At 36.5% G+C, this 12,856-nt stretch overlaps 1 long non-coding RNA gene across 1 annotated transcript in view; it reads right to left on the bottom strand.

The window, feature by feature from the left end:
* Window positions 1–2,871: 2,871 nt before the first annotated feature.
* Window positions 2,872–12,856, bottom strand: part of LOC136841838 (uncharacterized) — a 275,427-nt gene continuing 265,442 nt past the window's right edge. The window contains exon 6 of the long non-coding RNA XR_010854101.1: window positions 2,872–3,052. This is a non-coding gene — a long non-coding RNA (uncharacterized lncRNA). The remainder of the gene's footprint in view (window positions 3,053–12,856) is intronic.

Genomic DNA, 12,856 nt, shown 5'->3' with positions numbered 1-12,856 from the left:
TGGAAGATGTTAAGGGTTGTGCAATAACAACGGTTGTGTCAGGGCAAGAAATGCGGACTGTGAACTGTGAAAAAAAATCTTTAAAACAAATAAACAGAAACCAATAAACTGTTGTTATAGAATCTGCCAAAAAGTTGGGAAACAACAACACTTGTGTCAACGTGAACAGCGAACTGTGAAAAAAATCTGCTACAACAAATAAACTGAGCAGTTATAACTATACTGTAGTTATAGAAGATGCCAAAAGGTTGTGAAATAACAACACTTGTGTCAATGTGAACTGTGAACAGTGAAAAAAATCTCTACAACAAATAAAATGCTCAATTATATAATTATAACTGTCGTTACAGATTCTGCCAAAAAGGTTGTGAAATAACAACACTTGTGTCAATGTGAACAGCGAACTGAGAAAAAAATCTCTACAACAAACAAACTGCGCAGTTATAATTATTACTGTCGTCACAGATGATCCCAAAAGGTTGTGAAATAACGACACTTGTGTCAATGTGAACTGTGAACTGTGAAAAAAAAACTGCTACAGCAACTTCTATCGAAGAATAATATCATCACTGTTTCGGCCGATTGTTGGAAATAACTGATGTTTTACATGGAGGTTTTATGTTGAATTTAATCAAACAAAACTTAATTGATCGAAAATGAATCTGGATTCCGGAAAAGAATTATTTGCAAAAATAATTGTTTCGTGGATAATCCAATCGTTCTCACTGAGTGATTTTAAAACCGGTGAATATTGCATCAAGGTAAAGCAAAATTAATATTTATAAAGGCAATGTCTGCAGAGTTTGATGAAGTTAATGGAGAAAAACGTATTTGAAATTATGAGGCAAATAAGAATTTCTCTTGAAGAATATTTACACACATCTCTCTATCTATCTATCTACCTATCTATGTATGAATGTATATCTATATCTGTATGTATTGTTGAGCCAACTCTCCTTTCTGGAAATGAAGTATAGATATTAAATGAAGATGAGGCAATTTGATCATGTATATATGTTACAGGCAAATAGCGAAACCAGGCATTTCGCGAACTGCCTGAAATTTCAGGCAGATAGCGAAATGCACTTGGAGGCATTTGACCTCCCACGGGCTAGTACTAAACACGGCGACACAATGTAAGTGAGTCACTGTTTCGCCGTGTTTAGTACTAACCCCTGGGAGATCAAATGTCCCTAAGTGCATTTCGCTATCTGCTGGAAGTTCAGGCAGTTCGCCAAATGCCTGGTTTTGCTATCTGCCTGTAACCTTATATATATAAACCTTCCTCCATCATACATGGGACTACACACAAAACAAGTACCACTCAGAATCGCATTTCTCTTTTTCACTGCCAATTCCACGATGTAGACCTTCACTGGACTCACTGCTTCATATGACTGTGAAAGATGGCCACTCCACCAAAACCACACAGTGCCACCATCCCGCCACCATTACGCACATTACATTTTCACAAATTCTCTCTCCTACTTGCTACCAAAACTACCGTCTTCTGCCCTTCCATAGGATCAAAATACCTCAAAAATGGACCAAACGACCTCAAAAAACCCTATAGTACTATTTGCAAATTATGGGTCTCGATTTTAGCTAGCCGTTCACTCAGTCGCCTCAGCTATAAACAAGGTCCAGGGAATACTTTTTCTCTGGACCCTGGCTGTAAATGGGTGCAGGTGTTGGGTGCAAGTCAAAGAACAGAGAGAATGTTGGTCACATAATTCCGATAATATGGGACTGGCTTGGGCACTGACATAACCATTTTACCGTTAACTGTACCTCTATATTGCTTACCCTTTCAAATCTTCTTCCAGATGCACTATGCAAATAATCAACCTCAACAATTTTATTTTCCATTCGCATTCAGTCCTCATTTCGCTTCCGAAGGTAGAGGGCTGATTTAATTATGCCTCACAGGTACATAGGTTCCTCGTTGGGAGAGTCGGTAGAGTTGTCGGCCAGCACTCTGCTAGGCCAGCGTTCGCGTCTCCGGCCAACCAATGAAGAATTAGAGGAATTTATTTCTGGTGATAGAAATTCATTTCTCGGTATAATGTGGTTCGGATTCCACAAGAAGCTGTAGGTCCCGTTGCTAGGTAACCAACTGGTTCTTAGCCACGTAAAATAAATCTAATCCTTCGGGGCAGCCCTAGGAGAGCTGTTAATCAGCTCAGTGGTCTGGTTAAACTAAGGTATACTTAAGTTTTCACAGGTACATTCTTCTGTTGTTCTAAAACTTTTATTAATGCACGGCCACCTTTCTTCACTTTTGCTGATAAAGGCTTATGTAAGAAAAAGAGATATACAGTAAATATACAAGTTAAAATGTAGGCCGGTACATCACAGTGACTGTTTGTGCATTTAAAACTTCAGATACTTTGGTTTCTTGATATCTGTATCTTACATCTGTCTCGTTTTCAAGACGTCATCAACTGAAATATAAGCATAAGCCATAAAACACTTCCCTTTACTCTCAAGACTTCCATGATCCGTCTTACTTTCTCAATAAGAAAACACATTACCATATACCTCGCGGGTACAAGAAGTTATGCTACATCCTGGTAATTCCCACAACTTCCTCTAAAAATAAAGGTGATTGTTGAGTGTTGTGCAAAATAACACGATTAAAGGAAGCTGTTCTTCCTTTAGTGTGAATAATATTTCCTTCATATATGATGAATGTGGGAAAATGAGTACACTGAGTCTAAGTGAATGTATAAAGTTACAGGAACAGAAAATAGGATGAGACTGCAGAGATCCCCCAGGACTGTTTTAGCCGAAAATGGTTTAGTTTTAGGCCTAAGTACCAAAAAAGAAAATCGTGGTGTGAGTTAAGCTAAAATTAGATTAGTAACTCACCTTCTCTCTCTCTCTCTCTCTCTCTCTCTCTCTGCTTTGTATTTAATATCCAAGTATCTTTTTCTAAGTTAGCAGATCCGTCATTCATCATTGTAGTTGGTATTGTTAGAGAGTAAACTGCTCTTAGCACGGTCTCTTGCTCCCACAGCAGAAGATTGTGAATTCTTCGTCATTTTGCAACCTAAAAATTAATGGAAGACATCACGAGTTTAGAACAGCGTTGTCAAATTAAAAAATCACTTGGCTTAATTCTTGAAATTCATTATTACCAAAAAGATCACAAATGTTCACATCATGATTTCAAAATCCTTATTGGAGCTGCTAATGATAATCTTTGTTTTTATGACACCATAAAATCTTTACTTTTATTTATTTGAATTTGCATGCATGCATATGAAAAAGAAAAGTTGATAAATGAACACCATAAGAAATAAATTGGTAGAACTGATGATGGCACAGCGGACTAGGTAGCGAAAGACTAATAAAAAAAAATAAAGCCGAATAAATAGAAAAAAGTACGCGAACTAAAAATTTAGACACCAGGAAGCAATTTCTATATCCGAATGGACCTGGTGCTAATTCCACGTCCCGTTCAGAGGAACTAATCGGCCAAAAAAAAAAAAAAAAACTTCTCCCAGTTATTTCAGGGACGCAAGTCTTCAATACCTGCGAACGAGAACTTGGCACTGAAAAGGTCAGTTTTTTTCTACGCATTTTTTAAAAGAATGTAATGTTTCGACGATGGAATGATGCTGATAAAGAATGATTTCCAATGGGAGATGTCAGTAAGATGATGGCTGGTGAAGTTAAGTGTGTGTATAGTGTTGTTATAAGTGCATGTGTAGTAACCATTTTGTAACTGTTCTTTTTTTCATGTTTTACGCGAGATATTTTAATATGTGGGTGGTTGCTGTGTGATTCCATCGAATATATATCCTTCTGGATTCTTTAATAATAATAATAATAATAATAATAATAATAATAATAATAATAATAATAATAATAATAATAATAATAATAATATTATTATTATTATTATTATTTAAAGGGAGTAGACCCTCTTTTGAGCATGTTTTGTTAAAAAGAATGGCCACTTCAGTGGAATTAACGTTATACAAGGGCTTTTCAGTTCTTCTTACTATTCTCTTTTCTTCAAGGCTGATATCTGCTAAGAACTGGCCTAAGTACATAAGTACATAAGGGGAAAGGCAGGCGTCCTAAATCGAGTCACTTTTTATTCAGGTACACGTAGGCGAAGTTAAACATGGCGTGATACCGCCGTAGAGTTTTAGACGGTCAGAGTACGGTAACTAAAATCTCGATATCGTTTTTGAGTGGTGGAGTACCAGTCTTGAAGAAAAGAGAATAGTGACATGAATTGAAAACAACCTTGTATAAAATCATTTCCACTGATACTGCCACTTCTTCTCAACAGAACATATTATTATTATTATTATTGTTTATTTTTTGGGGTCTGTCACAGTCATCCTATTCGACTGGGTGATTTTTATAGTTGTTGTTATTGTTATTATTATTATTATTATTATTATTATTGTTGTTGTTGTTGTTATTAACATTTTGCACAAACAATCAACATTATACTGTTGAGTTTAAGGACAAGCCCCCATGACTTTTTCCACAAGCATATTGATTCATCGTGCCATTTCGCCGATGGAAACGAAAAAGATATAGTTAAAAAAATATTAATCCCCAAATGAGCTCAAATCCGAAAGAGAGTTTGTACTTCGACATTCAACAATGAATTCGACTCTCGTCCTTTGGGTATTCGACCACAAAAGACTTCTTTTTCGGAAAAAGAATTCAAAGGAAATATCTTGCGAGTCTTCGGAGGGGCATGAAATCCAATGTAACGGTTTTTGTAGCTTTGTAGTTTTCGATCTGGTTTGATTTATACAATTTAAGAAAGCGACAAGATGGAACGGAGTTGGTTGGACAGCGAGACTGAAGGAAGGAATAGGGAATGGGGGTAAAGTAAAAAGCTAAAAAGTGACGTGCACAGACGGCACCGACTCCCTGCTTTTATTTGCTCCAAGACAAATCGTGAGCTAAGATTTAAAATTTTTTACTGGATTAATAATCAAAGATTTAAATTATACAGAGATGAGCTCACTGCATCTTTTTATTGGGTCATACATGGAACAGACTGATTAATGGCATACTGTCAATATAACTGTCACATAAAAATATTTTTTCTAAAGATTTCTACAAGATCATTTTAACCGACTGATCTGTCCATGTAAATACGATTAGTCTAAGACCCAGCCTTACGTTGCTGACTGTACAGGTCTAGTGTAGATGACATTTACAAAGTCATGACATTTGCCAAAGGAGAATAAGTAATTCTGTGTAAATGTTCCCACTTACTATTTCTCGTACATTTACGCAGGAAAAGATAAACATCATTTTTTTTCAATGAAGCTTAGGAAAAGAGCTAAATGAAATTTGGTCTGAATAAGCGGCCTGTCTACCTAATTACTTTTTAATATAATTAACGTCCTCATTACAAAATGAATCCTGGCTCATATAAATGGTAGATACTTGAATTCAGGTAGCAAAAGTTTTCCCCTAAGAGTTAAATACTATTTCTACTTTATTTGGCTTTTCTCTCTCTCTTATAGTTTTAGTCTCTCTCTCTCTCTCTCTCTCTCTCTCTATATATATATATATATATATATATATATATATATATATATATATATATATATATATATATATGTATGTATCAAACACACACACATAGATATATATATATATATATATATATATATATATATATATATATATATATATATATATATAATATATATATATATTATATATATATATATATATATATATATATATATATATATATATATATATATATTTACATATAAAATGACTGGTAAGTTGACAGAATGATATATATATATATATATATGTTTATATATATTTATTAATATATATATGTTTATATATCAGTTTATTAATATATCTATCTATGTATATATATAGATCAATAAATAATAATAATAATAATAATAATAATAATAATAATAATAATAATAATAATAGAAAGGTAGACACGTGAAATACAAACATCTTACTTAAGCAAATGGAAATGTTAGCCTTTCTCATCTCCTATGAATAAGAATGTTATTATCCTTTGGGGAAAACAACAATAAAAATAAATAAAAAAACTGAGTCAGTTTCCTTATAAGATGCAAAATGGCGGATTTTCTTTTTAGGACCAGAGAGACTTAGGTTTCATGGTTTTGTTTGTCATTACGTTTGACTATTATTATTATTATTATTATTATTATTATTATTATTATTATTATTAGTATTATTATTATTATTACTCAAATAAGTAAACTTTCAAAGGGGAAAACTGGAAAAGGTTAAACGGTGAAGAAAATAAACACGCCGATTAAATTAGTGGTTAATAGACAGTCACGTGAAGCAGAGATATTGTAGAAATAGGTATGTATATATATATATACATATACATATACATATATATATATATATATATATATATATATACATATATACATATATACACACATATACACACATACAGTACATACATGTGTATATTATACATATTATACATATATATATATATATATATATATATATATATATTATATATATATCTATATATATATATATTATATATATATATATATATATATATATATATATATATATATATATATATATATATTTATATACATATATAGGTGCATACATGTGTCCATAAACACCATAAGCACATACGTACTAAAAAGCAACGCAAACAGAACAGGACGCTCCTCCAATTATAATCAAGGTCCATTTGCATAACATTGCATAACATTGCACAGGGCAAAAGCAGCGTCACGTCCTGCAAATATTGTCAAGGAATCTCCCCCCCACCCATCCCTTTTTTCAGGGCTCCCTGACCTCATTCCCTCTTCCGGCAATTTCTCATTCGAGGTTCTTCCTGTCCTGCGGCCGTAAGACAATGCGTTCCCTTGGGACGTGATACAACCGGAGGGTCTATGGTGATGAAAGGCCCCCAGGAAAAGACAGGAAGAAGAAGAAGAAGGAAGGAGGAGGAGGAGGAGGAGGAGAGGAGGAGGAGGAGGAGGGAGGAGGAGGAGGAGGAGGAGGAAAAGGAGGAGGAGGAGGAGGAGGAGGAGGAGGAAGGAGGAGGAGGAAAGGAGGAAGAAAAGAAAAGAAAAGAAAAGAAAAGAAAAGAAAAGAAAAGAAAAGAAGAAGAAGAAGAAGAAGGAGAGAAGGAGAAGAAGGAGAAGAAGAAGAAGAAGAAGAAGAAGAAGAAGAAGAAGAAGAAGAAGAAGAAAGACAACGGGAATCCTGGATTCGCAGCTCCGTCGAGGAAAGATGACCTAAGAATTTTGATGCATAAAAATACTTGGCTTTCTCTTTCGCTTTTCGTAATTTGTCTTTGCTCTGGTAATTAATTTCAAGGATGAGAGTGAAAACTTCTTCGTTTTGGTATTCATTTTAAAGGATAACAGCAAAACTTCCTTTGGTCTGGGAAATAACTTCAAGTAAAACGTTGACGATAGCGCTGATGGTCTGACCAGGGAAATTAAAGTAAAGTTGGGTTTAATTTTATTTGGATGGTTTATCGTCAAGAAATGCCAGCGTCGACGGCATAGAAGCATCTTGAGCATCTATGAGGCAAGGCATGGGGCTAGCAACCTCATCCATTCCTTGGGGACTTTACCTAAGAAATAACCTAAATAGCTCCATACCCCCTGGCCAGTGATCGAACGTAGATTGAGTCAACATTATATATATATATATATATATATATATATATATATATATATATATATATATATATATATATATATATATATATATATATATATATATATATATATATATATATATATATAGATATAGAGATATATATAGAGATTTTTCGAAGTCTTGTCAGTCTTCTCATACTATGTAAACAGGAGGATCTCCTGTCTTCCCAACAGCTTCTCATAATCTACGTTGGACTAAAGGACAGATCCTCCGATTTTTCTGAAGTCTTGTCAGTCTTCTCATACTAAGGCTGAACAGAGAGATCTATTCAGACGTGTGTTGAAAAACTGATTCCCCACCCCCGTTGGTTGTTTCTTCTTCTGTTATTATCTGCGTTGGACTAAACAAGGAAAAGGACAGATCCTCAGTATTTTCCGTCTTTCTGACGATGAAGAGAGAGAGAGAGAGAGATGTCACTCCACAAGAAGGTATGTTGATTAGGCCATCAGACGTGTGTTGAAAAATAAACTGATAAAAAAATCCTGCAAACTATTTAGCAAATTTTAAACAGTTGAAGGAAGCCATGTTGTCTAAAATAAAAAAAAAAAACTTTTTAAAAATAATCTTCTTTTACTTCACCTGTGGCTTTCATATATATATATAGAGAGAGAGAGAGAGAGAGATATAGATAGAGATAGAGATAGAGAGAGAGAGATAAATAATATTGAAGAGAGAACATTCTTTAGAGAGAGAGGAGAAAAAAAAACCGACAAGGATGAGAATCAATAAAACAAAAATGAGTCAAATAAATCTTCAAAAAAAATTTTTCAAAGGTGATATCTTCAATCAGTATTTTCCACAAAGTAAATCAGTTTGCAGGCTAATGAGACGAGAGAGTTCAAGAGATCTTTTTAATAGTCAGCGAGAGAGAAGAGAGTCTATTTGAACAAAAAGAGGTCAGTGAAAGGATGGTCTTGTGAGAGTGAGATGGCAGAAAAATTCATGTTGATTAGTTGAAAAAATAATACAGAAATTTTCATGCTTGTTTCGGAAGGATAATAAACACAGATAGAAAAAATTCTGCAAACTATTTAGCATATATATGAAAACATAAACAGTGACTGAAGGAAGCCATGTTTATTCTCTCTGAAACTTCTAAAATAAAAAAAAAAACTCTCTTAAAAAATAATCCTTTATGAAACATTTTACTTCACCTGAACAGACGTTTCATATATATATATATATATATATATATATATATATATATATATATATATATATATATATATATATATATATATACATATATATATAAATATGAAATATCCGTTATATATAAATAAATATGAACCCATTCATATAAATAAAGCATGAACCCTGGCCTTTCGTCAATATCATGTAACCTCTGGATGACAAGAAGGAGAAGACAATAGCGTTATATTTTCAAGCCATTTTCCGACCACTGAAAAAAAAAAATAGTTCAGCTGAATGGCCCTGAGTAGTCGCCTTCCCTGAGAGACCGCCTTTCAGGTGAAGCAAAATGTTTCATAAAGGATTATTTTTTAAAAGAGAGGTTTATTTTTTAAATTTTAGAGGTTTCAGAGAGAATAAACATGGCTTCCTTCAGTCACTGTTTATGTTTTCATATAAATTCTAAATAGTTTGCAGAATTTTTTTTTATCACTGTGTTTATATATATACACACACACATATATATATATATATACATGTGTATGTATGTATATATATATATATATATATATATATATATATATATATATATATATATATTTATATATATTAGAAATATCAACACACAGATACGTGTGGAACAGAAATAAATTTTGACTCAGGTTCCAACTTCTTTTATGACTTGTGTGGCCTGGTTGGCAGCGCTCTGATCTTTCATTTGAAAGACCTGGGTTTCGATCTAATGTGGGAGTCAGAAATATATATATATATATAAATTTCTGACTCACGTCAGGATCGAACCCAGGTCTCTCAGGTGAAAGCAAGGCGTTACCCACTGGGCCATACAAGTCTAAAAGAAGTCGGAACCTGAGAGCAACTGCACCAAGGAATTACCTGGGCAAGCTAACTGCTTGCATACCAGCGAGTTTTCCCCAACTTCCCGACTCAGCAATGACCCAATGGACAAATTTCATTCGAATTATCCTTCTGGAGTGAATAAGATAGAAATCATCAACACACAATCACGTGTGGAACAGAAATAAATTTCTGACTCACGTCAGATCGAACCCAGGTCTCTCAGGTGGAAAGCAAGGGCGTTACCCACTGGGCCATACAAGTCTAAAAGAAGTCGGAACCTGAGAGCAACTGCACCTGCAGGAATTACCTGGGCAAGCTAACTGCTTGCATACCAGCGAGTTTTCCCCAACTTCCCGACTCAGCAATGACCCAATGGACAACATTTCATTCAATTATCCCTTCTGAGTGAATAAGATAGAAATCATCAACACACAATCACGTGTGGAACAGAAATAAATTTCTGACTCACGTCAGGATCGAACCCAGGTCTCTCAGGTGGAAAGCAAGGGCGTTACCCACTGGGCCATACAAGTCTAAAAGAAGTCGGAACCTGAGCAACTGCACCCAAGGAATTACCTGGGCAAGCTAACTGCTTGCATACCAGCGGAGTTTTCCCCAACTTCCCCGACTCAGCAATGACCCAATGGACAACATTTCATTCGAATTATCCCTTCTGGAGTGAATAAGATAGAAATCATCAACACACAATCACGTGTGGAACAGAAATAAATTTCTGACTCACGTCAGGATCGAAACCCAGGTCTCTCAGGTGGAAAGCAAGGGCGTTACCCACTGGGCCATACAAGTCTAAAAGAAGTCGGAACCTGAGCAACTGCAGGCACCCAGAATACCTGGGCAAGCTAACTGCTTGCATACCAGCGAGTTTTCCCCAACTTCCCGACTCCAGCAATGACCCAATGGACAACATTTCATTCAATTATCCTTCTGGAGTGAATAAGATAGAAATCATCAACACACAATCACGTGTGGAACGAAATAAATTTCTGACTCACGTCAGGATCGAACCCAGGTCTCTCAGGTGGAAAGCAAAGGGCGTTACCCACTGGGCCATACAAGTCTAAAAGAAGTCGGAACCTGAGAGCAACTGCACAGGAATTACCTGGGCAAGCTAACTGCTTGCATACCAGCAGAGTTTTCCCCAACTTCCCGACTCAGCAATGACCCAATGGACAACATTTCATTCGAATTATCCCTTCTGAGTGAATAAGATAGAAATCATCAACACACAATCACGTGTGGAACAGAAATAAATTTCTGACTCACGTCAGAGGATCGAACCCAGGTCTCTCTCAGGTGGAAAGCAAGGGCGTTACCCACTGGGCCATACAAGTCTAAAGAAGTCGGAACCTGAGCAACTGCCCAGGAATTACCTGGGCAGAAGCTAACTGCTTGCATACCAGCGAAGTTTTCCCCAACTTCCCGACTCAGCAATGACCCAATGGACAACATTTCATTCAATTATCCTTCTGGTGAATAAGATGAAATCATCAACACACAATCACGTGTGGAACAGAAATAAATTTCTGACTCGTCAGGATCGAGACAGGTCTCTCAGGTGGAAAGCAAAGGGCGTTACCCACTGGGCCATACAAGTCTAAAGAAGTCGGAACCTGAGAGCAACTGCACCAAAGGAATTACCTGGGCAAGCTAACTGCTTGCATACCAGCTTGAAGTTTTCCCCAACTTCCCGACTCAGCAATGACCCAATGGACAACATTTCATTCGAATTATCCCTTCTGAGTGAATAAGATGAAATCATCAACACACAATCACGTGTGGAACAGAAATAAATTTCTGACTCGTCAGGATCGAACCCAGGTCTCTCAGGTGGAAAGCAAGGGCGTTACCCACTGGGCCATACAAGTCTAAAAAGAAGTCGGAACCTGAGAGCAACTGCACCCAGGAATTACCTGGGCAAGCTAACTGCTTGCATACCAGCGAGTTTTCCCCAACTTCCCGACTCAGCAATGACCCAATGGACAACATTTCATTCAATTATCCCTTCTGAGTGAATAAGATAAAATCATCAACACACAATCGTGTGGAACAGAAATAAATTTCTGACTCACGTCAGGATCAACCCAGGTCTCTCAGGTGGAAAGCAAGGGCGTTACCCACTGGGCCATACAAGTCTAAAGAAGTCGGAACCTGAGCAACTGCAAGGAATTACCTGGGCAAGCTAACTGCTTGCATACCAGCGGATTTTCCCCAACTTCCCGACTCAGCAATGACCCAATGGACAACATTTCATTCGAATTATCCTTCTGAGTGAATAAGATAGAAATCATCAACACACAATCACGTGTGGAACAAATAAATTTCTGACTCACGTCAGGATCAGACCCAGGTCTCTCAGGTGGAAAGCAAAGGGGCGTTACCACTGGGCCATACAAGTCTAAAAGATAGTCGGAACCTGAGCAACTGCACCCAGGAATTACCTGGGCAAGCTAACTGCTTGCATATTCCAGCTTTTCCAACTTCACTTCTTTTACTTCCCGAATGGAACAGCCATCCACCTGAGGTTCATTGAATGAGTCGGGGAAGTGATGGGGAAATTTCTGACTTATTCACTCAGGTATGCGAATGAAATGTTGTCCCACTGGGCCATACAAGTCTAAAGTCCAGACCTGAGCAACTGCGGGAAGTTGGGAAGCTAACCGCTGGTATGGCAGTTAGCTTCCCCAACTTCCAGATGCAGTTGTTCTCAGGTTCCGACTTTTTAGACTCGCATGGCCCAGTGGCAACGCCCTTGCTTTCCACCTGAGAGACCTGGGTTCGATCCGGACGTGAGTCAGAAATTTATTTCTGTTCCACACGTGATTGTGTGTTGATGATTTCTATCTTATTCACTCAGAAGGGATAATTCGAATGAAATGTTGTCCATTGGGTCATTGCTGAGTCGGGAAGTTGGGGAAAACTTTCGCTGGTATGCAAGCAGTTAGCTTGCCCAGGTAATTCCTTGGTGCAGTTGTTCTCAGGTTCCGACTTCTTTTAGACTTGTATGGCCCAGTGGAGTAACGCCCTTGCTTTCCACCTGAGAGACCTGGGTTCGATCCCACGTGAGTCAGAAATTTATTTCTGCTTCCACACGTGATTGTGTGTTGATGATTTCTATCTTATTCACTAGAAGGGATAATCGAATGAAATG

This window comes from Macrobrachium rosenbergii, chromosome 9, assembly GCF_040412425.1.
Source record: "Macrobrachium rosenbergii isolate ZJJX-2024 chromosome 9, ASM4041242v1, whole genome shotgun sequence".
Classification (NCBI taxonomy): Eukaryota; Metazoa; Arthropoda; class Malacostraca; order Decapoda; family Palaemonidae; genus Macrobrachium; species Macrobrachium rosenbergii.
Note: the sequence above shows the minus strand (reverse complement) of the source record. Positions and strands in the feature narration are given on the sequence as shown.